At 36.8% G+C, this 23,484-nt stretch overlaps 1 long non-coding RNA gene across 1 annotated transcript; it reads left to right on the plus strand.

The window, feature by feature from the left end:
- LOC104707869 lies at positions 1,733-2,947 on the plus strand. The gene is made up of 4 exons (XR_754713.2): positions 1,733-2,060; positions 2,391-2,468; positions 2,572-2,621; positions 2,699-2,947. It is a non-coding gene; the product is annotated as an uncharacterized LOC104707869 (long non-coding RNA).

Genomic DNA, 23,484 nt, shown 5'->3' on the forward strand with positions numbered 1-23,484 from the left:
TTTTTTTTTTTTTTTTTTTTTTTTTTTTTTTTGTTTTGTTTCTGGTTTCTACTTTCTACTGGATGATGTACCAGTCCAAATTTATGGTTATCATAAATATAAAATTTGAAGTGTTTATAAAATAATATTTATGCAAATAGTTTTTTTTTCTTTTCAAAATTGATCCAATATGTAATATGAACAACTATATAAATAAGCAAAGAAAATTGTGTTTCATTAGAGAAGGGAACAAAAAAGTTCACAACAAATAATATCTATATCTATTATTTGTTGTCTTGGCCGTAAATTCTCAAAATGTATAAATCAAAGCCTAAGTATATACGGGATGTGTAAATTAATGTAAATTGTTTGCCCCTATTTTCGTATACATGTCTTTATGTTTTTTTTAGTTTTTGGGACAATATATAGTACTATAACAAAACAATAATAATGCGACTTTTAGTGTATCAAAGTCAATGTATTGGAGTCTTGTGAGATAAAAACGCGTTGTTTAGTTATTGAGAGATATTATTATCATCGAACATTGCATCTTCAAAGCTGCCCAGCTGTTTTTGGTAAAGATCCACATCCTTCCTTCATTTCTTGGCTCTATATTAAATTTCTTGGCAGTATTCCTTCGTATGCATAAACCCCAAACTAATGAGGATACGAAGGTTTTCTAGTATTTTATTTTAATTTTTAGGCATCGGAATGTTCGGTTGTGTAAAATTCTGAAACTAATCATTAATTAAATTCCCTAAACTCGATTTAGAAATATTTAAATTTCAATTTTGCTCAAATGCAAGAAATTTGTCAACGACGGTGGCAATGAGTTAGGCAACTTTTATATGCGTGATTATCTATGCATATAATATAGAGTCAATGTTATAGTAGTCAATTATCTTCAAATCTCCGTCATTCCACCTAAATTAAGTAATATAGAGTCAATGTTAATATGTTATATTCAATTATCTCTCTTATTAGGTATAGAGCAAGTTATTGGCTATTTGACAATAATGAGCAAATTTAAGTGACTAAAAAAAAAGAATTGCATTTCGTTTTTGGAGTTTGTGATAATTTATTCAATTATTATACGCTTTTATATATATATATATATATAGCGTTTTTTTTGTAAAATAGTACACTTTAAAAATTTAGTTGGATTTTTAGTATATTTAATATTTATAATTAAAAAAATAAATGAGTGTTATTATTTGTGTAATGAAAGAGATGTGAAATAGATGATAAAGTAGCGTATAGTGTAGTGGTATGAAATTATAAAATGATAGTAACAAAAAAAAGACATCAGTACAACTTACACTACAAAAAAGGGTAGCTAGCATCGATTCATTTGTGTCAAAAAAGTAAGTGATTTAAATTTGAGTTACTTATTACAATTGATGTTAAATTTTAATTTTTGTATCAGTTACTAAAAATTGATGCGGTTAGTAACTGATTTACATCGATTAAGTAAAATTGATACAAATCTATATTAATTTACATCACTTTTAGAATATTGATACAAAATATAAATTTACATTACTTAAACAATTGATGTAATTAGTAATTTATACTAACATCACTTAAGAAATTGATACAAGTTTACATCGACAAAAAAGTGATGTAAATTATGTGAGTTTGCATCAAAGTGTTATAATTGACATAATTGTTTACTCAATTTTTAGGAGATACGTTAACTTGCACATAAACACTTTAACATTATTAAATAAATTCTACATCAAAAGAAAAGAGGTGGATCGAGAAAGTGGAAAAATCATTTAATAATAAAAAATAATAGCTTAGTTACAACATCGACGGCGAGACAAGTGTGTACAAAGGGTCCAAGCAAGGAAGTTCGTCTATCCAGAAGGAGAAATAGAGATTGAAAAATCGGAGGTGTAAAAAATGCTTAGCAGAGATTGATACAAGGGAAGGCTTCAGGTCGTCCAAAAGGTGTTCGACAATATGTCACAAAGAAATCTTTCTTTTTTCTTCTTTTCTGGTGTGGTCAAATAATTTTCTGAAGAACGGAGTGTGATCAATATCGATGGCCACAGCATATATGAAGAAGAATATTGAAGGTCATGATTTTTTTTTTTTTTTTTTTTTCCGTTTCTTGCTTCAATCTCAATATCTAAAAATCTTTTTTTTTTTTCTTAAAATCTTATTTCTGAATTAATTCATTGTTAATATTTAACAAAAATATAAAGGAATTTTTGTCAAAATAAGAATTAAAATTTTCTCAGTAAATCTTTTGCTAATCCCGCTCATTTTATAGTTTCAGCGGGAATTGGATTCTGTTTTTAGAAACAGAATATTTCATATAAGTTGAGAACAATAAACAGATTTTGTTTTTAGAAACTGAATATTTCATTATTCATATACCTGAAATTGCTCAGCTGAAAATGCAGAACAAAGGCTTAGAAGATCAAGTTAGAACAATAAATACTTTGTTCCAGAAGATGTTCGGTGGTGCATCTGTTGATCAGGTATTATACCTTTTGCATGTTATATATTTTGTTAATATAGTTTATGATATACTAATTTTTTAAAATTTATGACCTTGTTAATTTTAATATACAAATGATGTAGGCAAGCACATGGGCTTCAAACTTTGCTGCAGCTTTGGCAAATATTTCGAAGTGAATGTCATTTTTATTGAAATTTCAAACATAACAATTTAGATAATATGATAAAGTAATTTGTGTTTTTTCTTCAGCTAGCGGGTGTTGGTCATATAAGTGGAAGTCATAATGCTGAAGAGTGAAGACCTTGGTGCTCATCAATCTTAGTGGAACATAGCGAATGTGTTGGTTATGAACGTTGATCTTAATTTCCTTTTTAATACCTAGCTAGGATTTCTATGTTCAAGATTCGACAGTGAATTACGTTATATGAGTTATGCGATTTTATTTTTAATTTATATACTATTTTTGGATTTAAATAATCAATTAATTCTTTTAATTTATGTATTATATTTTTCATCAATTATAACTGATACTAATATTTATCATCAATTATCAGAAATGACATAATTATTAGAATTATTTATGAAAACTGACACTAATTTTAACATTAATTATTCATAACCGATTTAAACATTTAACATCAATTTTAACAAATATCACGATATTGGTATCACTTCTAATAATTGACACTACGGTTAACATCACTTATTCACAATTGATATAAATATTTGACATCACTTATTATGATCGTAGCTCATATAACATCATTTAAATTAACATCACTTTAAACAATCGATGTATATTAACATCCACTACAATAAGTGATGCAAACATTTAGAAACCGATGCAAAATTTTGCATCACCACTTCCAGAGTCACTTAAATAAGTGATGTAAAAATCATTTGCATCAATTATAACTGATGCTAATATTCAAAAGAAGCGACACAAAACACCCCTTATTTTGTAGTGTTATTTAATGTACAGAATAATAAAAATATAAATAGAATTATTCCATTCATATTAATTGTATAATATATCAGTTATACGAATGAAAATGTGTATATTTATGTATATAAGTACATTAAATGAATTGTGCGAGATAAATATATATATTATTATTCATTTGTACACTTAATACGTTGTACGAATTACATTTGTACAATTAATACATATAAAAAATTATAAAATTTATTTCACATGTTAAAACCAAATCGTCAAACAAAATGCATATTCAAATAAAAATATAAAAATATAAAGTTTTATATACCTAAAATTTTTTAGAAAATAAATATATATTGACTCGTATTTTAGTTATTAGATTCAAGGGGTAATGTAATAAAGACAAAATATATATTTAATTTCAGTGTCGTAATTGTAAATAACATAATTTGTTGAGGGTTAGGAAGTAATCCAAATAGTAGAAAATAGTGAAAGTGTGTGCTTTGTTAATTTTAAATAGTAAATATACTACTATTTACTATTTAAAATTGTTTACTTTGTAATATTAATTATGAAGAAAATTGTTTACTTTGTAATATCAAAATCATTAAGTTTAGAATGCATTTCCTTTTTCTTGACAACATTTTAAAAGCATTATTTGACGAGAATTTAGAAAAAAAAATTGTTTGAACAGAAACAATTTTATGGTCAACACGCACAAATAATTGAGCACAAGAAGAGTCAAGAAGACCCATGAGTTTCTGGTCCACCTTAAGACTTTGCATTTAAATTAAATAATTATATCATAAATCGTTTAATATCGTAGAGAATTTTGCAGTTCGTTGTATTACTACACTGGTTAACAAATACTATATTACTAGCTATTATTGTTTATTTGTTTGTATGGGGTATATACTAATTCGTTATAATTCATTTCGTATTGGTTGGGCAATATAATTGTAAAGAAAAAAAACGCAGAATGTTTGAAAATGATGGATTCTGAACAAAGACTTGACTGTGACGTTTCACTTAATTATGATCAAACATTCGTTTAGCTGCATGTTCTTAGTATCTGTTTTTCTAATACTTTTACAGTTTACTGTTTTAAAGTCTCTTGTATTGTTTCTTTTTTTTTGCTGATTTTATATTTCCGATAAGGGGTAACAGAATTGTAATCCATGCGATTGATAGATAACATAAATTTTACGTATGTTCTTTTAGTCGATCACATACTACTTTTACGCAAAAATCAGTCATCAGTATATAATGTATTCAAGATTTTGTCATATTTAGCAAAGTAATCCTATAAAAAAACATATTTCTTGCACAAAAGTTATATAATGCCAAGTCGGTATATAAAATAAACATTATAAGAAAACGCTAGTGTTTCTGATATACTATATAATATTCTCAAGTCTCAACTAACGCATTAATATTACTTCTAGACTGCAACTAAATTAACTCCACGTGGTTGGATTGAATTCGATTTCTTACGTGTGCATGCAAGGTTCTACAAGTCAAATTGATAACTAAAACTCATTTTGTAGATAGAGTTTAACCCGGCCGTAATTCTATAAAAATAAATACTGTGAGGAAAAAGAACTGCGCCATAACGTTTGAGTTTCATAAAGAAACGTGAGAACTCAAGCTGTCACAATATTTTAATCTCACTTGATATGAGATATATCTATAATCTATAGATTAGGGATTTTTGCCAAATATGCCATATTTTTTATAAAAGTTTTGGAGAATGCCACATTTGTTTCATCTTTCTAAAAATGCCACATTTTTACTATTCACGTGTAATTAAAAGATGAAAATACCCTTTTAGGAAAGAGAGTGATTGTCGTGGACGAGATCTGATAGACAAGTTTTTAGAGTAAGTCATAGACTTGTCCACGGATTTTGTTTTTATAACTTGTTTACGAGAATTATATTAACGAAGTTGTCCACGAGTTCAAATTAGTTATCCATATTAGTAAAGATAAGTGGTCTATGAAAAATAATTAGACAAAAATGGTGAAGTTGTCGAGATGGTGAACCAAAAAAAGATGGTTGGCTACATCTTGTCCATCATTCGCATCTTGTCCATCATTCATATCTTGTTCATCATTCGCATATTGTCTATCATCCGCATATTGTTTATCATCTGCATCTTGTCCATCATTCACATCTTGTCTATCATCTGCATCTTGTCCATCATCCGTATCTTGTCCATCATCTGTATCTTGTCTATCAACAACATAGTGTTCATCGACGGGTATTTATGTCTTTTTAAGTAGAGGTTGTGGCATTGTGGAAAAGGAAAAGAAAAAGTGGCAGTTTGACTAAAGTTTTTTACTGTTCATGTCATTTTTATTACTTTACTCTATAGACTAACCATATATAGCTACATTTACATATTATACTCATGTCGCATTGAAACCATAGGTCTAATGTCCATAGCATCTCTGAAACTGTAATACACAAATATACTATGTATATACATATTTTTTTTAACAAAGATACTATATATATGTTGTTATAAGCTTGAAGTAGACCAAACTGAGTATCCTAACTGAGTATATTTAATTAGGAAGATCTAAATATACATATCAACTTGTTAGTTTTACTTTTCTTTAGGAGTTATCTAAAGTTAGTGTTCCAAAAGTGTTTTTGAAATATAGTTTATATATAAGGAGGTGCTGATGTATAGCACAACTTATGAGATTTGAGAGAGATTAAGAGTGCTTTAGTTTTGAGAAGTTTTTAAAGCAACGAGAGTTATTCGTTATTCTTTGTGTTTGACTCAATATTTGGTATCAAAGCATTATTGAATCTTTAAACACAACTCATATTTCTTTTCTTTTCGTTTGTGACAAAGCTAAAAAATTGGGTCAAGAGACATGGGAGACATTGTTGCTACGACATCCATACCTAAGGAGACCGGTACTTTGTCTCTTCAATGTCCAATGCTCACCACCACTAACTATACGGTGTGGCCATGAAGATGACGGTTATGCTAAAGGTGAACAGAGTATGGGAGACGATCGAAACAGGGGTAGCTGAGGCCGATAAGATTGATCTAGCCAAAGCTCTTCTGTTCCAGTCTATTCCGGAGACGCTGACCTTCCAAGTTGGTAATCTTGTTACTCCTAAGGAGGTTTGGGATGCGATCAAGTCATGCTACGTCGGAGCTGAGAGAGTAAAGGAGGCAAGGCTGCAAACTTTGATGTCGGATTTCGAGAGAATGAAGATGAAAACTACAGATACAATCAATGACATTGTGGGAAAGTTGTCAGAACTTGCGTCAAAATCTGGTGCTTTAGGTGTGACCATTGAAGAGCCTAAGTTGGTCAAAAAATTCCTAAATAGCTTGCCGAGGAAGAAGTATATTCATATTATCGCAGCCTTGAAACAAGTCCTTGATCTTAACAAGACAAGTTTTGTGGACATAGTTGGTAGAGTAAAGACATACGAGGAGAGGATTTGTGATGAGGAAAATCAAGAAGATGATCAAACAAAGCTTATGTATGCTAACAACTACTAAGAGGGTTATGAACAAGGACGTGGAAGAGGTACAAGAGGTGGACGGTTCTCAGGACGGGGAAGAGGACGAGGTCGTAGCAACTATTAGAACAGAGACAAGTCCCTGATTGTTTGTTACCGATGTGACAAGAATGGTCACTATGCCTCTAACTGTCCAGACATGTTACTTAAGCTTCAAGAGATTCAAGATGGAATTGAATCTGATACTCAAGACGCTGAAGAGTTGCTAATGCATGAGGTGGTGTTTCTCAATGAGAAAAAGGTCAAGCCACACAATTACGAAACAAAATCAGAGGGAGATAATGTGTGGTATCTCGATAACGGAGCCAATAATCATATGACTGGAAACCAAAACTACTTTACCAAGCTTGATGAAACAGTCACTGGGAAGGTAAGGTCTGGTGACGACTCACGAGTCGACATCAAAGGGAGAGGTTCTGTTCTTTTTGTCACCAAATCGGGTGATCGAAAGATTCTGGCTCAAGTCTACTAGATACCGGATATCAAGAGTAATATTCTTAGTCTTGGATAAGCTACGAAGACAAGGTGTGAAGTTAGAATGAAGGAGAATTTTCTAACACTGCATGATCGTGATGGAAGGCTCTTAGTAAAGGAAAACACATCGCATACCAGACTCTACAAGGTCCGTTGGAAGCTGAAAGAAACTGCTTGCAAGTCAGGGAAGCTGATACCTCTACTAGGTGGCACGAGAGACTGGGCCATATCAATCTTAGAACTTTGGAATCGATGGTGAAAAAGGAGTTAGTCGTTGGAATGCCAAACATGAGTTTTGTTAAGGAGACGTGTGCATCATGCTTGCTTGGGAAGCAAACAAGAAAGACGTTTCCAAAGGGAACCAGATTCAGAGATGAAAAACCACTTGATTTGATCCATGGAGATCTCTGTGGCCCAATCACACCTGCAACAACTGCACAAAATAAGTATATATTTGTGCTCATCGACGATCACTCTCGGTTCATGTGGTCTCTGCTTTTGAAAGATAAGATTGATGCATACAATGCATTCAAAAGATTTAAAGCCCTCGCTGAACAAGAAAGTGGAACAACATGTTTAGAACAGAGGGGGTGAATTTGTGTCCTCTGAGTTCATACAATTCTGTGAAGAATCTAGGATTCAAAGACACTTGACTGCTCCCTACTCTCCACAACAAAACGGTGTGGTGGAAAGAAGAAAAGAACCCTACTTGAGATGATGAGAAACATCTTAAAACACATGGATGTTCCTAACTACCTTTGGGGGGAGGCAGTGAGACATTCCACTTATTTGATCAACAGGGTTGCTACGAGATCATTGAGTGATAAGACACCGAACAAGATTTTTAAAGGCAAGATGCCAAACTTGAAACACTTGCGGGTCTTTGGCTGTATCGACTATGCTAGGGTGGAATCTTAAGATCTAAAGAAGTTGGATGATATATCTCGTGCATTGGTGCATCTCGGAACAAAACCTAGAAGTAAAGCTTACCGGTTGTTGAATCCATCAACACATAGAGTACATTAAGCAGAGATGTAATCTTTGACAAAGTTAAAAAGTGGAATTAGAGTGTTTCACCTGATGAAACAGAGTCTCCAAGATCAATCATTTACTGTAAGTTTTGGAGACTTTGGAAATAATGGTTTAAAGGAAGTCGTAGCAGACTGTGAACAAGATAATGATTCTGCGGTTGGAGACGAGGTGTTAGAAGAAACTCGTCAAGAGCAAGAGTCGGAACAAGCTCAGCCATGTTAAGAAGATCGACACGACCAAGTGTGAAGCTGAGCTATCTTAATGACTATGTGCTTTTAGCAGAGGAAGAAGGAGAGCATCTTCTGTTGCCTTTTAATGATGAACCAAGGTTCTATGAAGAATCAAAGGAGCTAAAAGTGTGGAGAGAGGCTTGTATTGAGGAAGCAGCTCGGGTTTAGTAGGTTATTGTGACAATAGTCACAATATAGATGAAGATGATGGTAAGAGCACAAGTGGTCACATTTTCTATCTCAATGATTGCCCGATTACGTGGTGCTCATAGAAGCAGGAGACGGTGGCATTGTCTTCTTGTGAGGCAAAATTTATGGCGGCCGCAGAAGCAGCTAAGCAAGCTATTTGGTTACAAGATTTGCTCTCTGAAGTTACAAGTGAAGATCTTAAGAGAGTAACGGTTCGTATAGACAACAAGTCTGTTATAGCACTTACCAGAAACCCTGTTTTCCATGGCCGTAACAAGCACATCCATAGGAAGTATCACTTCATTCGTGAATGTGTTGAGAACGAGCAGGTGGAGGTCGAGCATGTTCCCGACGTTGAATAGAAAGCTGATATCCGGACTAAAACACTTGGGAAAATCAAGTTCAAGGAAATTAGAAGCTTCATTGGAGTTCAAGATGTGAGTGAGCATGCCTTCAAGCTTCAGGGGGAAAATGTTGTTATAAGCTTGAAGTAGCTTGGAGACCAAGCTGAGTATATTTAGGAGGATCTAAATATACATATCAAATTGTTAGTTTTACTTATCTTAGGAAGTAATCTAAAGTTAGTTTTCCAAAAGTGTTTTGGAAATATAGTTTATATATAAGGAGGTGCTAAGGTGTAGCACAACTGATGAGATTTGAGAGAGATTGAGAGTGCTTTAGTTTTAAGAAGTTTCTAAAGCAATAAACGAGAGTTATTCGTTATTCTTTGTGTTTGATTCAATAATATATACATATGCAATACAATTTATCAAGAATGTTGATAAATTTATAAGTCTTGAGTCCCATCTTTACGATCCAATATGGTGGTTACAACAGTTTTTAGTTTGCTTCATGATTATCACTTCTAGCGGTTAGAAGCCAAGACTAAAAGGGATACCGGTAGAATTAAGCCATGAGTCACCATCAATAAACGGATCAACGGTGAATTGGGTTGCCTCCGTTGAGTTATCGATGCGTCTAAAACCGGACCATTTGACCCGCTCCGTCATGTTTGCACCAGGACCTTCATTCATGTACTCTGATGCATTTTTAATCACCAAAAACACTAGTGATATTGACCTCTTTGCTTCTTTATCAGGAAAGATGAATTCAGAGAGAAAGTTTGTTAAAACTCAGATTCACCATTAACTAACAAAAGAGTTTGTTACAATGTTCTTATGCTAAACATGACTCTAAACCGGAAAAAACCAAAGCTAATTACAATTAAATAAGCCTATAAACCGGACAATTCCAAAGTCCTTAACCAGCCATATTACATACAAGTATAGGAAAGTATATACACTAAGCTAATAGCCCCCCTCAAGATGAAGGTGCAAAGCTATTGCAAACGCCCATCTTGGAGATTATTTCCTGAAAGTGAGCCGGTTGTAGCAGTATTGTAAGAACGTCTGCTAGTTGACATCATGTTTTGACATACATTTTCTTGGGAAAACCAGAATCAACTTCCTCCCTGATCTTATAGCATTCGAAATCCACATGTTTCGTTCTCTCATGGAAAACAGAATTATTAGCTATATGTAGAGCGGCAGTATTGTCTCCATAAAGATAAGCTGGAGGAGCAAACAAAATTCTCAAATCATTCATAAGCCGAGAGAGCCAAATGAGCTCCTTTGTTGCCAAAGCCATTGCTCGAAACTCTGACTTTGTAGAACTCTGAGACACAGTAGCCTGCTTCTTCGACTTCCACGAAACCAAAGAATCACCAATGTACATGCAATAACCTGTAACAGACCTCCTATCATCTGTACAAGTTCCCCAGTCTGCATCAGAGAATCCTCGCAAATTTAACTTATTATCAGCAGGATAAAAAAGTCCTTGACCCACAGTGCCTTTCAAATATTGTAACACCTGATGAGCAGCAAGTAAATGAGTATCACGAGGAGCATGAGAATACTGACAAAGCTTGTTGACCGCAAATGATATATCTGGTCTTGTAATTTGCAAGTACATAAGGTTTCCCACCAACTTCCGATATTGTGTTGAATTAGGTAATAAAGTGCCATCGTATTTTGTTATCTTCAGGTCAGGATTCATTGGAGTGGAGCATGGTTTACTCCCAAGAAAACCTGTAGTGGATAACAACTCCAAGATATATTTTCGTTGGCAAAGAGAGATACCTTCAGATGATCTTGCGATTTCGATGCCAAGGAAATACTTCGTAGGACCTAAGTCTCTCAACTTGAAGTAAGATTTCAATTCATCCTTGAAATCTTCCACTGCGTCATCACTGTTACTAACAATCAATATGTCATCGACATAAACCAAAACGCCAAGAACAAATTCACCATGAGACTTGATGAACAATATGTGTTCTCCTACAGATTTCACAAAACCCATATGGCGTAGAGTAGTAGATAGCTTGATAAACCATTGCCGTGATGCTTGTTTCAGTCCATAAATGGACTTATGTAACCTGAGAACATCATTAGGTGGTAGGTTCTTCTTTCCAAGTAAATCTGCATAACATGGAGGGACCTTCATATATATCTTTTCATCTAATTCTCCATTCAAGAAAGCATTAGATATATCAATCTGACTAACAGACCAATTCTTCTTAGCCGCAGTCAAGAAAAAGTCTCTTCATAGTCTACACCTTCCTCTTGTGTATAACCTTTGGCAACTAATCTTGCCTTGTATCTCTCTATACTTCCATCTGCATAATATTTGATTGTAAATACCCATTTACAACCAATTGCCTTTTTGTTAGGTGGTAACTGACCAACACTCCAAGTGTGAGTTCGAATCATAGCACAAACCTCCTCTTTCATTGCATCACACCACACATCATAATCCTTAGCTTCTGAATATCTTTTAGGGATAATATCATTTGTGATGAGATTAATGAAAGCATGATAAGGCTCAGATAGATATGAATAAGAGATATAATTGGAAATAGGATATTTGATAGTACTAGTATTATTATAACAATGAAAATCCTGCAAGTGTTTAGGGGTTTTTATTTGTCTGCGAGGTAGTGATTCACAAGGAATCAAAACCTCAGAAGATGACACATCATGAGGAGGATGTGCACCATAAGATCTTTGCACAAGAGGCAAATAATCAGGGGTTGCAGGTGGATGAAGATGAGGAAAGAACTTCTCTATATCATCCTTGATAGTGGATGATACAAAAGGAAAAATATCCTCATAGAAAATGACATGTCTAGAAACAGAAACGACATTTGTCTCCAAATCTAATAGCTTGTACCCCTTATATCCAGTAGGATAACCTAGAAAAATACAGGCTTTAGCTCTAGGCTCAAAGTTAGTTCTAAGCTTAGGTGAAGTAGAACTATAGCATAAACAACCAAAACTCTTTAATGAAACATATTCAGGTTCTTTACTAGTTAGTTTCTCAAAATGAGACTTATTATCTAGTATTGGGGTAGGTAATCTGTTGACCAGAGACACTGCTGTTAAGACACAATCTCCCAAGAACTCTAAAGGAAACATTTGGTCATACATGATGCCTGTAATCAGTCGACAAAGATTCTCGGAACGCATACGTTTGCCCTAATCAACCGATCTCGAGTATCTTTACGTCTCGATCGTGGCCTAAGGTGAATGTAATACCCTGTACTAAACCTAAAAATTTACGGAAAGAACATGAAGAAGACTATCCGACCAACGAGGGAAATAAACCAAAGGAGTGGAAGATTGGTTAAAAACCAAAGGAACAACGATGATCAAAGCTCAGTAGAAGGGATCCAGAGCACTTGTCCCGACAAATTATTACTCATAAAAAAATAATCCGAACACAAAAGACGCAGTAAGATAGCCGAACGACCTAGCCGGGAAGAAATTGTTGAAGAAGAGAATTTCTAAGAAAGACTAGAGTCGATCAGTAGCTAAGAGGACTAGCATCAAAAAGCTCTGCAAAGATTATTTAAGGATCAACACTAAGTTCAACAGGAGCCGATAGCCATTTAGCGAGAGACGCTATTTTTCCGGTAATTAGTCCAGCGATTAAGAATCAGTTTGGATGGAAGAAAATGAAGCATTAAGTGGGCTAAGGCATATGATTAAATCAGATAAGAAGTTTGAAAGGTTTTAGCAAAGATGAATCAGCCAGTTTTCAGATTTCCAGAAAATTGACCCAAAAGCTACTCAGAAGAGCGCTAAGGAGCAGAATTAGAATTTTGTGCTAAGGACAAGCATGAAATAAATTAAGAGTACCTTGAAGAAGTTGAGGATGCTATAGCAATAAGTAGAAAATCAAGTTGAAGATCAGAATATTTTTCTTTTAGAAAATCAAGTAGCCAGAGACTCTTTTAGCCGATCACCTAAATGAAAAGTAATACGGTTAATTTTATTTGAGCTTGAGGATTTTAGGAAAGCTAAAGGAAGATAAAATAGAGAATTTTTCTCTTGAAAAATCAGAGTTTTCATGGAGGAATTATTTTTAAGGCAATGACACATAAAACTGGTCGAAACGGGATATTTCCGGCAAGAAATGGGTAACGGTTTGTGAGAGTTAGGCTTAGAATCAGTTAGGAGAGTTATGCCATGTGTTGGCATGAAAAATGGATAAGTATGGTCAAAATAAAAATGGCGAGATGTGATTGGCTAAGAACTGAAAGAATGACACTTGTTTAGGTGACTAATCAACCTCAGCACCGATCCTAGAGGAGTATAAATATTCACCCACCGTTCATTAGCTTAAGTAAACCCAAAATCCACCTTAAACCTTAGTTAAAGTTCTTAGTTTGTTCTTGGAGTTAAGGGAAGTCTCCAAGTAGCTCAAGGGAGTATTCAAGGAAGGTTAGCAAGGTTTTTAGGTAAGTAACCTAGTCATAGTTCAGTTTCTTTTCTAGCTTTTTCTTTTTAGATCCTAGCCTAAGCGGATCTTGATGATGCAAATCCAGAATTTTCAAGTTCACGCGGATCTAGCTAGTCGGAGACGTGAAACCAAGCCAAGTTACAACCTAACCTTGTGAGTACCGAACACATGTGAAGTAGCACATGTCTAGAATTTATTTCTTTATTTCGTGTGAGGTTAAGTTTGGTTGTTGTTTGTTTTGTGTGGTTGTTGTGTTTATTATTGTAATTTCTTAGGGTATGTGTTGCATGTTAGGTTCATGTTCTATTTTGGTATAGTTGATGTTCATTGTTGTGTGTTTAGTTTGATGTGGTTATTGTGTGATTTGTTTGTTGTGAGTAGTTTTGATGTTAGTATAATGGTTATGTTATCGTTATAGCTGTTATGCTGCTCGTTATTTGGAAGTCAATAATTGGTAGTTATTGACGAGTTTGAGATGTCTTGTTTGGTGTTGTGTTGTATTTTTTATTTATTAAGATAGAAAGCATGATAGTTTGTTGTGTGTTGTTGTATTAGTCTTGCTAATGTTTGTTGAATTGATTATTAGTTTTTATTGCAAGTATCCTTAGTTTTTAGATATACTTGTATTTTTGGGTTAAGTCATTAGTCTTGTTAAGACTTGGTAAGACGATAACATGATTGTCCCAATGGCTCGGAGTGGTTCGCTACCAACGAGCACTACTTGATGAAGTAGTAAATTTTACCGTAAGGGAATAGGTCCCTTATACACGGTTTTGGGAAAGGGATGTGATTCTTCTAGCCTGTGTGGCTAAGGGTCGGGGAAGCATTGCCTGGTGGGAAATCCGTATCGCAGATGATCAAAGACCTTAAGGCAAAGTTTATTAGTATCATACAGGTAGTAGTTTGACTCGTTGTGTAGGTACTCTGTATTTGAGTACTTTAGCTTCTTTAAGAATTTGTTTGATTGCGTGATTCTCTGATTTACTTAATGCATGTGTTGCTTGCATTAGTTGCTTGTTTGTTGTTAGATTCCAAGTTGGGGTGTTGTTTAGAATCTAGAGGTTAGTTAGGCAGGCTCATTGAGTAATCTTAGATTGCTTATGATGTTACCTTTTGTTTTTGCAGGTATTCCCTTTAGGTAAACCCCTAGCTGCTGCGGTGATCATAGGCTGGCCAGATTAGATGTTTTACAGCTTTTTGCTAAAAACTCGATAAATTTATTATGTATAGTTTTCTTTACGTGCCCAAGAAATTATACTTAGTTTGTAACAATTTAAAGTACGATACTATAATAAATAAGATTCGGTTTTATTTAAACCTGAAATCTTTTGAATGATATATTAGTCCTGTCCGGACTGACACAACTCGCGACCGTAGTATGGGTTTGAAAAGCCTTAGGCCATGATCGATAGGTAAAGATACTCGAGATCGGTTGATTTGGGCAAACAGATGCGTTCCGAGAACCTTTGTCGACTGATTACGGGTGTCATACGTGACGTCCTTGTTCCGTTTTAGTTATAGAACGGTTCGGGGGTGTTACAAGCGTGGTATCAGAGCATGGTTTATCCATGCTCACGAAACTTTCTTTTTCAATGTTTTATCGAGTCAAAATGTGTCGCAAAAGCTGTCTAGGAAAATCTGGTTGTCTGTGATCATTTGCATGTCTAGTTGTTCTTGTTAGGATTTAGAACTCACCCTTTGTTTGTGTCTTTGTGAATGCAGATGAAGAGACATGGACGTGGTATGAGGATGAGGGGCGGACTCCCCTGGGGACCGCCGACCAAGAGGATGCTCGCTATACGTGAGGCGTATCAGCGTGGTCGTCTGAATGGTGTTGTTTGGCGGGCACATGTTGAGGGGTCACCGTGAGTGGCCCCAATTCAGCCTGTTGTGGGAGAGACTCGAGAGGGACTTGGAGTGACGGACAAGGCGGTTTCAAGCTCTGTTTCTGTGGTCAGGTCGAGCGTTGTTGATGTTGGCAGTGGACCTAGTCTTCCTGAGATGGTGATACCATCGATGGTAGTGTGTGTGGTGATAGTGAGATGGTGAGTGTGGAGGGTGTAGTTCCTTGCAACCCGATAGAGACAAACCCATCTGAGGGCGAGGAGGAGCAGATCGTAGCCGATACCCCAGCACCAGCCGGAGATCCAGTTGTACCCGCACATGTGCCAGCACCAGCAGACGAGGAAGACAACAGTGTGATCGTGGAGGACATTCTTGACAGTCCTGAGGTGGTCATGGTCGAGGATTTTATTAGTATCATTTCTGACGCATGCCACTCTATGCCTGTTGAGAGTCCGAAGTCGCCATTGACGTTTGCCGGTTCCGTTCTTGATGTGCCTCTAGTTCCAGAGTGGTACGATCTTGACCCTCCATCATCTCCGATTGCCTCACCATATCTCCCATCACCCACTACGCCATCCTTGAGTCTCATCTCCACTTGGTGGAGAGAGTCTTCGCCTTTGTAGGGACCTTTGAGCGCTAGTGGAGGAGTGGTTATGGGGGGGGGGTAGTTCTGCGGAATGTATCTTTGTACCGAGTGACCGAGAGCCTTATTGTTTTACTTGTGGTCAGTTGGGACATTATCCAGAGAGTTGTGTGTACTACATGGCGTACATTCCTTCCAGTATAGTGTGCTTGACTTGTGGAGAGCGCGGTCATTACGCTACATCTTGTCCTACGACACGTTCAAGTACCTTTGTTGGAGGATCGAGCTTCTGTGCAGGAGCGACATCCGATGGAGCTTTCTCATCTCGCACCCGTTCTGGTACTCGCTATGGTCCCCATGTTGTGTTTGCAGACTGTCCGTGCGCTCGTTGCGCACTTAGTAGGATCTTTTTCGTAGGCATGACGTGAGAGAGGTGTTAGGCGCTAACCCTTTTTGGTATGTGTATATTTAGTGGGTTGGCTAATGCCTTTTGGGAGGTATGATGGTGATGTATTATTATTTTTGGTACGATCATGATGATTTGGGTTTTGAACGAGGAGGTTTATCTATGTGTACGTAACCAAATATTTAAAATCTGTATTATATTATGGTTGTGTTTGTGTGTTTATATTTTGTTGTTATTGCTTGCTTACTTGTGTGTTTGTGTGTTTGTGTTATGTTAGCTTTATTCGTTAGGAGTTGAGAGTGTTTCTAGATTATTAGGAGAAACCCGAGACCTTGTAGGAGTAGAGAGACCTTAGGGAAAGAGAACCGTGGAGATTCTAAACTGCAATCCGAATTCCGTGAAAGCCAAGGAATGGAAAGTTAAAGGAGTAGACCATTGTGCATTGCCTAGAAATATTTTTGAAAGAAAAGAGGTAAGTTTTGATTTTGAAAGGAGATTGAAGAAGATCATGAAGAGCAGTGTAGATTTATCAGAGTTGAAGTCAGTATGGATCAGAAAAGAAGAAAAACTAAGAGAATGGTTTAAATAGTGGTTAATGAATGGAAATTTAGCCATGATCTAAAGCCAGAAGTTTGAGACAAGAAGACAAAGAGAGTTGCGGTTAGCCAAGAAGTTGTGGAAGCCATAGAAGAAGAATCATTTTGCCATAGCCAAAGATTTTTAATAAACTACAAAAGTGAAGAGCAAACTTAAAAAAAAAAAAGGTAGTAGGGAGTTAACATAAATCTTTAAAGGAGAGATTTATGAGATCTAAAGATGTTTTAAGCCAAGGGTAAGTCTGATCTAAAGATTTTTGACATCTCTAAAGCCTTTGACACAATCCAGTGGTCTTTCCTGCTCAATTTACTACATACATTGCATTTTCCTGATCAGTTTATCCATTGGATACGGCTCTGTATCTCTACCGCTACTTTCTCGGTTCAGGTAAATGGAGACCTGGCAGGGTTTTTTGGTCGTGCACGAGGTCTGAGGCAGGGCTGCTCCCTCTCTCCATACTTATTCGTTATTTGTATGAATGTTCTCTCCCACTTGATCAACAAAGCAGCTGCAGATAATAGGTTTGGATACCACCCTCGTTGTCATAACCTTCTCCTTACCCATTTGTGTTTTACCGACGATCTCATGGTGTTTGCTGATGGTACTCAGAATTCAATTGAGGGAGTCATTCAAGTTTTTGATGAGTTTGCCAAATACTCGGGACTGCGGATAAGTCTTGAGAAGTCTACTCTTTATATGGCAGGAATTTCCCCTGCTATACAAGAGGCTATTCAAACAACATTTCCCTTTGTGGTGGGTACATTGCCGGTTCGTTACCTAGGATTGCCACTCCTCACCAAGGCAATGACAAGACAAGACTATGCTCCACTGTTGGCAAAGATTCGACACAGAATCAGTACATGGACAGGTCGTTTCTTGTCATATGGGGGACGGCTGCAACTTATAAAGTCGGTTCTCATGAGCATCACACTTTTCTGGTCCTCTGCTTTCCGACTTCCAGGTAAGTGTATGATGGAGATTGAGAAACTCTGTTCTGCTTTCTTATGGAGTGGACCCGATCTAAAGACTCATTCTGCAAAGGTTGCTTGGGCGGATATTTGCTTACTTCTCTGCGAGGGTGGACTAGGATTAAGTCCACTAAAGGAGATTAACATTGTTTCCGGTCTAAAACTTATTTGGCGTCTACTCTCGACAACATCACTGTGGGGACAGTGGGTTCACATATACCTCATTCGCCAAAGTTCTTTCTGGGAAGGTGCAGACTCATCTTCTCAAGGTTCTTTGATGTGGCGTAAATTACTTAAGCTCAGAGATCTAGCTAAAGACTTTCACTGCAAAGAAATATAGAATGGTCAGTCCACCTCTTTCTGGTACGATAGATGGTCTTCGATGGGATCACTGTATGACTTGTTAGGCAGCAGGGGTTGTATTGACCTTGGAGTTCCCAAGCATGCGATCGTCGAATTAGTCATACTCACCCACAGATTTAGAAGACGCAGAGTGGATGTTCTAAACCAGGTGGAAACAGCAATCGCCATCGTCAAAGCAAAGCATAAGCCACACATCGCAGACGTACACCTCTGGAAATGGAAAACAGAGTTCAAACAAAAGTTTTTGACCCGTAACACTTGGACTCAACTACGTACGGCGAAACCAGTTTGTCCCTGGGCAAAGGGCATATGGTTCTCCCAGGTTACACCAAAATTTTTCTTCATCACATGGTTGGGAATGCTTAATAGACTCTCTATAGGTGATCGTATGCTGCGGTGGAACGGTAATGTTGATTCTTCCTGCTCCTTCTGTACTGAACCGCTGGAAACGAGAAACCACATCTTCTTCCAGTGTTCATATTCAAGCCAAGTCTGGAGTAAGCTAACTTCAGGTTTCCTTGGTACGCATTCTACAGTGGAAAGGGATACTCTCACGACACTCATATATGATACTACTCTAGATAAAACATCTCTGCTGTTTCTGCGTTACTCCTTCCAGGCAACGGTACACTCCATCTGGCATGAGCGTAACAACCGCAGGCATGGCGAATCTCCCCTCTCAGCACAGCACCTTGGTAAACGGATATACATGACCATTCAAAACAAGCTCCTCCTCCTTCTAAACTCAGGCCATCAAGACTACAAAGATATCCTTATCCGCTGGTTTTCTACAAGAACTTAAGTTATCCTCCATGTACTAAAGCGTTATAATTCAGAAACATTACACATGTTGTAAAGAAAAGGTTTTTTTGATGAATAAAATTTTACATTCATTCATTCAAAAAAAAAAAAAGTCTGATCAAGGAGGAGTTACAATTAAGATGAAGAGGCGAATAGCTACAACTATTGGAAGGCAGATTACACACAATGGAACGTGATGTAAACTTATGCAAGAAAGTAAGGCATTGAAGGAGAAGAGATGATAACCAATGGGACGGTACACCATTGTCAAATAAGGAGAGCAGCCACAACCAAGATTGTCAAAAAGGAAGAAAAATATTGAGCGAGCCATGAACTAAGAAGAGGGTAGAGCCGAAGAACTCAAAGAGGATGCAAGAAAATAATGGAGAAGATTCAAACAAAGTGTTGTATCATGTAGCCCAATAACAAAGCAAAGTACCCTACTAGAAGAAAGGAAGGACTAGACTTCGAAGATGGAGAAACCAAGTAAAGTCGTAATCGAAGCGACTAAAGATGAAGGAGGAAGAGGGCAGTATCAAAGTTCTATTAGCAAGACCTATAAAAAAAAGAGTTTAAGAGTGGTATCAAGAGTGGTATCCAAGAAGCAGAAGAAAAGACTGCAGTCAAGCTAATGCAAGAGTTGTCATCAAATGCCAAGATGGAAATAACCAAGCTCGAAATGAAGGAAAAGGAAGAAGTCTTGAATGGTAAGAGACCAAGAGGAGATTGACTTAGTAGGAGACCCAAAGCGAAGCTAAGGAGAATTCGGGGACAAATTCTATTAAGGGGAGGTGAATGTAATACCCCGTACTAAACCTAAAAATATACGGAAAGGATGCGAACAAGACTATTCGACCAATGAGGGAAATAAACCAAAGGAATGGAAGATTGGTTAAAAACCAAAGGAACAACGATGATCAAAGCTCAGTAAAAGGGATCCAGAGCACTTGTCCCTACAAATTATTACTCAGAAAAAATAATCCGAACACAAAAGACGCAGTAAGATAGCCGAACGACCTAGCCGAGAAGAAATTGTTTAAGAAGAGAATTTATAAGAAAGACTAGAGTCGATCAGTAGCTAAGAGGACTAGCATCAAGAAGCTCTGCAAAGATTATTTAAGGATCAACGCTAAGTTCAACAGGAGCCGATAGCCATTTAGCGAGAGACGCTATTTTTCGGGTAATTAGTCCAGCGACTAAGAATAAGTTTGGAAGGAAGAAAATGAAGCATTAAGTGTGCTAAGGCATATGATTAAATCATATAAGACGCTTGAAAGGTTTTAGCCAAGAAGAATCAGCCAGTTTTCAGATTTCCTGAAAATTGACCCAGAAGCTACTCAGAAGAGCGCTAAGGAGCAGAATTAGAAATTTGTGCTAAGGACAAGCATGAAATAAATTAAGAGTACCTTGAGGAAGTTGAGGATGCTATAGCAAGAAGTAGAAAATCAAGTTGAAGCTCAGAATATTTTTCTTTTAGAAAATCAAGTCGACAAAGACTCTTTTAGCCGATCACCTAAAAGAAAAGTGATACGGTAATTTTATTTGAGCTTGAAGATTTTAGGAAATATAAAAGAAGAGAAAATAGAGAATTTTATCTTGAAACAATCAGAGTTTTCATGGAGGAATTATTTTTAGAGCAATAGCACATAAAACTGGTCGAAACGGGATATTTCCGGCAAGAAACGGTTAACAGTTTGTGAGAGTTAGACTTAGAATCAATTAGGAGAGTTTTGTTTGGTCAATAAGAGACCAAGTGGTTCATTCTTAGCCAAAAGAACAAGATGGGGGCGTTGTTGAGCTGTAATGCCATGTGTTGGCATGGAAAATAGATAAGTATGGTCAAAATTAAAATGGCGAGATGTGATTGGCTAAGAACTGAACGAAAGACATTTGTTTAGGTAACTAATCAACCTCAGAATCGACCCTAGAGGAGTATAAATACCCACCCACCGTTCATTAGCTTAAGTAAACCTAAAATCCACCTTAAACCTTAGTTAAAGTTTATAGTTAGTTCTTGGAGTTAAGGGAAGTCTCTAAGTAGCTCAAGGGAGTATTCAAGGAAGGTTATAAAGGTTGTTAGGTAAGTTGCCTAGTCATAGTTCAGTTTCCTTTCTAGCTTTTTCCTTTTAGATCCTAGCCTAAGCGGATCTTGATGATGCAAAATCCAGAACTTTCGAGTTCGCGCGGATCTAGCTAGTCAGAGATGTGAAACCAAGCCAAGTTCCAGCCTAACCTTGTGAGTACCTAACACATGTCTAGGATTTATTTCCTTATTTCGTGTGAGGTTAAGTTTGGTTGTTGTCTTTTTTGTGTGGTTGTTGTGTATATTGTTTTAATTTCTTAGGGTATGTGTTGCATGTTAGGTTCATGTTCTATTTTGGTATAGTTCATGTTCATTGTTGTGTGTTTAGTTTGATGTGGTTATTATTGTGTGATTTGTTTGTTGTGAGTACTTTTGATGTTAGTATAATCGGTTATGCTATCGTTATAGCCGTTATGTTGCTTGTTATTTGTCGGTCAATAATTGATAGTTATTGACGAGTTTGAGATGTCTTGTTTGGTGTTGTGTTTTATTTGTTATTTATTATGATAGGAATCATGATAGTTTGTTGTGTGTTGTTGTATTAGTCTTGCTAATGTTTGTTGAATTGATTGTTAGTTTTTGTTGCAAGTATCCTTAGTTTTTAGATATACTTGTATTTTTGGGTTAAGTCATTATTCTTGTTAAGACTTGGTAAGGCGATAACGTGATTGTCCCAATGGCTTGGAGTGGTTCGCTACCAACGAGCACTACTTGACGAAGTAGGAAATTTTATCGTAAGGGAATAGGTCCCTTATACACGGTTTTGGGAAAGGGATGTGATCCTTCTAGCCTTTGTGGCTAAGGGTCGAGGAAGCATTGCCTGGTGGGAAATCCATATCGCAGAAGATCAAAGACTTTAAGGCAAAGTTAATTAGTATCGTATAGGTAGTAGTGTGAGTCGTTGTGTAGGTACTCTGTATTTGAGTACTTTAGCTTCTTTAAGCATTTGTTTAATTGCATGATTCTCTGATTTACTTAATGCATGTGTTGCTTGCATTAGTTGCTTGTTTGTTGTTAGAGTCCAAGTTGGGTCATTTTTTAGAGGTTAGTTAGGCGGGCTCATTGAGTAATTTTAGATTACTCATGATGCTACCTTTTGTTTTTGCAGGTATTCTCTTTAGGTAAACCCATAGCTGCTGCGGTGATCATAGGCTGGTCAGATTAGATGTTTTACAGCTTTTTGCTAAAAACTCGATAGATTTATTTTGTATAGTTTTCTTTATGGGCCCAAGAAACTATACTTATTTTGTAACGATTTAAATTATGATACTATAATAAATAAGATTCGGTATTATTTAAACCTGAAACCATTCGAATGATATATTACTCCTGTCTGGACTGACACAACTCGCGACCGTGGTAAGGGTTTGAAAATCCTTAGGCCATGATAGAGAGGTAAAGATACTCGAGATCGGTTGATTTGGGCAAATGAATGCGTTCCGAGAACCTTTGTCGACTGATTACGGGTGTCATACGTGATGCTCTTGTTCCGTTTTAGTTATAGAATGGTTCGGGGGTGTTATAAGCGTGGTATCAGAGTATGGTTTATCCATACTCATGGGACTTTCTTTTTCATTGTTTTATAGAGTCAAAATGTGTCGCAAAAGCTATCTAGAAAAATCTGGTTGTCTGTGATCATTTGCATGTCTAGTTGTTCTTGTTAGGATTTAGAACTCACCCTTTGTTTGTGTCTTTGTGAATGCAGATGACGAGACGTGGACGTGGTATGAGGATGAGGGGCTGACTCCCCTCGGGACCGCCGACCAGGAGGATGCTCACTATACATGAGGCGTATCAGCGTGGTCGTCCAAATGGTGTTGTTTGGCGGGCACGTGTTGACGGGTCACCGCGAGCGGCCCTGATACAGCCTGTTGTGCGAGAGACTCAAGAGGGACTTGGAGCAACGGACGAGGCGGGTCCAAGCTCTGTTTCTGTGGTCAGTTCGGGCGTTGTTGACGTTGGCAGTGGACCTAGTCTTCCTGAGACGGTGATACCATCGAGCAATGGTAGTGTGTGTGGTGATAGTGAGATGGTGAGTGCGGAGGGTGTAGTTCCTTGCAGACTGATAGAGACAGACCCATGTGAGGGCGAGGAGGAGCAGATCGTAGCCGAGACCCCAACACCAGCTGGAGATCCAGTTGTACCCGCTTCTGTGCCAGCACCATCAGACGAGGAGGA

Source organism: Camelina sativa, chromosome 8, assembly GCF_000633955.1.
Source record: "Camelina sativa cultivar DH55 chromosome 8, Cs, whole genome shotgun sequence".
Taxonomy (NCBI): Eukaryota; Viridiplantae; Streptophyta; class Magnoliopsida; order Brassicales; family Brassicaceae; genus Camelina; species Camelina sativa.